The sequence below is a fragment of the Lasioglossum baleicum genome, unplaced genomic scaffold (assembly GCF_051020765.1).
Source record: "Lasioglossum baleicum unplaced genomic scaffold, iyLasBale1 scaffold0073, whole genome shotgun sequence".
NCBI classification, from domain to species: domain Eukaryota; kingdom Metazoa; phylum Arthropoda; class Insecta; order Hymenoptera; family Halictidae; genus Lasioglossum; species Lasioglossum baleicum.
In genome coordinates this window covers 487,501-490,000 of record NW_027469133.1, presented here as the reverse complement: position 1 = coordinate 490,000, position 2,500 = coordinate 487,501, and the positions used below count along the sequence as shown (strand labels likewise).

General features: G+C 48.4%; 1 non-coding gene across 1 annotated transcript; it reads left to right on the top strand.

Moving 5' to 3' along the window:
- The first annotated feature begins 1,082 nt into the window (after positions 1-1,082).
- Positions 1,083-1,237, top strand: LOC143219808 (5.8S ribosomal RNA). The gene has a single exon (XR_013011462.1). It is a non-coding gene; the product is annotated as a 5.8S ribosomal RNA (ribosomal RNA).
- The last annotated feature ends 1,263 nt before the right edge of the window (positions 1,238-2,500 follow it).

Below are 2,500 nucleotides of genomic sequence, written 5' to 3'. Positions count from 1 at the left end.
CAATAGTGCGCACCGCGAGAGCGTGGGACGAATGACCGCTGCCAGAGCCGACTGTGAGTCCCGCTCTCTATTTGTATCGGGTTCGCGTATAACCAAGAGCACGAAACGTTGCTGCGCCGCACGCGGTGTTCGTTGACGACGGAACGTATATTTATTATAATATTATACATTCGCCAGAGCGGACCGGCTCGTGATGCTCGCTTTTGTAAAGCAGTCGTGAGTCTGACACCCTACTCCGTGCGTGTGGCCCAATAGTGCGCATCGCGAGAGCTTGGGACGAATGACCGCTGCCAGAGCCGGCTGTGAGTCCGCTAATCTGTCGAATAAAATAAAAATATGGTAATATCGTTCCGACGAAAAACGGTGTTCCGAGAGGACCGGCCGTGACGCTCGCTATAAAGCCTATGGCGCGATTATTCCCGACGACACCCTACTCTCTGTGTGGCCCAATAGTGCGCGCAGACGAGTTTGGGACGAGAACGGGGATCGCGCCTACGGCCAGAGCCGGCTCGCGAGTCCGCTTGTATCGGAATTTATCGTTGCCTCGAGCACACACAACATTTTATGGAAATGTGTTTTATACGGGAAGTGGACCGGCTCGTGAAGCTCGCTTTTAAAGCAGTCGTGAGTCTGACACCCTACTCCGTGCGTGTGGCCCAATAGTGCGCATCGCGAGAGCTTGGGACGAATGACCGCTGCCAGAGCCGGCTGTGAAGTCCTCCGTTCTCACATCATTCCAAATGAAATGGAAGTGAAGAGGAGAGGAATATTATTACATCTCTGGATCCAGTATCGGGTTGTCTTACGATCCCCGTCGTTTTCAGAGAATATATATTCATCTCCGCGTTTTCCACGTTAACGGTTTTTCAATGTACTGTTCGCCCGGCCGTCGGATACGTGTTGCGTATCTGACGGTTTTTTTTTTCCGTTTCCACGGACGACGATAGTGTCGTCCTTAAAACGACGCCTGAACGAATCTCCTTCGCGCGCTGGTTGGAGCGTTCAGGTACAATGCGTTCTTACGAACCGCAGAACAAGAGACATATACATATATTGATTTGTAAATCAAAAATATATACGATTACCCTGAACGGTGGATCACTTGGCTCGTGGGTCGATGAAGAACGCAGCTAATTGCGCGTCAACGTGTGAACTGCAGGACACATGAACATCGACATTTCGAACGCACATTGCGGTCCACGGATACAATTCCTGGACCACGCCTGGCTGAGGGTCGTTTACGTAACCATAAACTGCTTGCGTTGCTCTTGTAAGTCCCCGCCGTCGCTTACCTCTCCAAATATATTTTTGGAGGGCGCCAAAGAGCGTTTCGGAGTCGGGTTGCAAAGATGCTACGTACGAGCGAATGATGGGCGTTTCGTCGGCGTTTGTCGCGGTTCTGTGAAAATTGCCAATTTTTGCATTGCGTCTTATAAACACATACAAATATATATATATATCTAGTTTCCACGAGAGGCGAAGTAGGGATTGGTATTTCTTACGTTCGGACTTGCGTGAGTGTTTTTACGGTGTCGTGAGTCGTATTGAAAATACGACCGCCCGTAAGGCACCGCTTCGACGAGGATCTCCAAATCTCTCACCTTCTCTGCGAAACGATTCGCCTTGCGGAAAGAAGCGTTTCCACTCATGAACATTTAACGCGCTCCCGACGTCGCCTGAAATGATGCGTATATACGAAAGAGGTATATTTACAAGAGTCTCGCGAGACTACAGAGATGGACACACAAATTATAAAAGAAAGAAAGAATACTGTGTGGCACACAGAGTGTGTGTGGTGTGGCAATGTTAAGCCCCAGGGAGAGAATATGCCTGTGCGTGGATGAGTTTCTTAACTCTACGTTATAATTGCCATACGGCGGAGGGTCGTCGTTGCCGGCGATTTCGACAAACACACATTCCTTTTCGAGTCTTCGAGGGAAGAGACGAAAGAGATCTCTCGTTCTATCGCGAACGCTTTGATGATCGATGGACAGCGGAGCAAAGCGCAGCAATGTGCGGGATGGAGCACGTCGTACTTGATCGGGTCGGAATTATTCCCCGTCGTCGACGTGTCCTCGCTAATCTGTGCGATTGCCATTCCATCGCCACGTTCGCGTTGAATCGTATTGATGACGGCCTATGTGCGTCTTGAGATCTTACTCTCTTTCTCTCGTGTCTCTAATTTGGTTTTGTGTTTGATCGATGATAAATCGTTTCGTGCGCAACGTTTCTGTACCCCCGTGGTTTTTGGTTCAATTATACAAGAAGTAGAGAGAAAAAGAAATCCCACCGGGTTATATGTATTATTATTTTTTTTTTTATAATAATATGTATACTCCTCTATTGGCGAGGCTTATTTCGAACTTGATTGTCACACGACGCAAAAGACACACTTGTGTGTTCACGCACGGAACAGCACCGCGGAGAGAGAAAAGGTATATCCAATGATGAAAACCTTTATGTCGGTCGCCCCATGTCTTTTCTTTTCTTCATTGTCGAT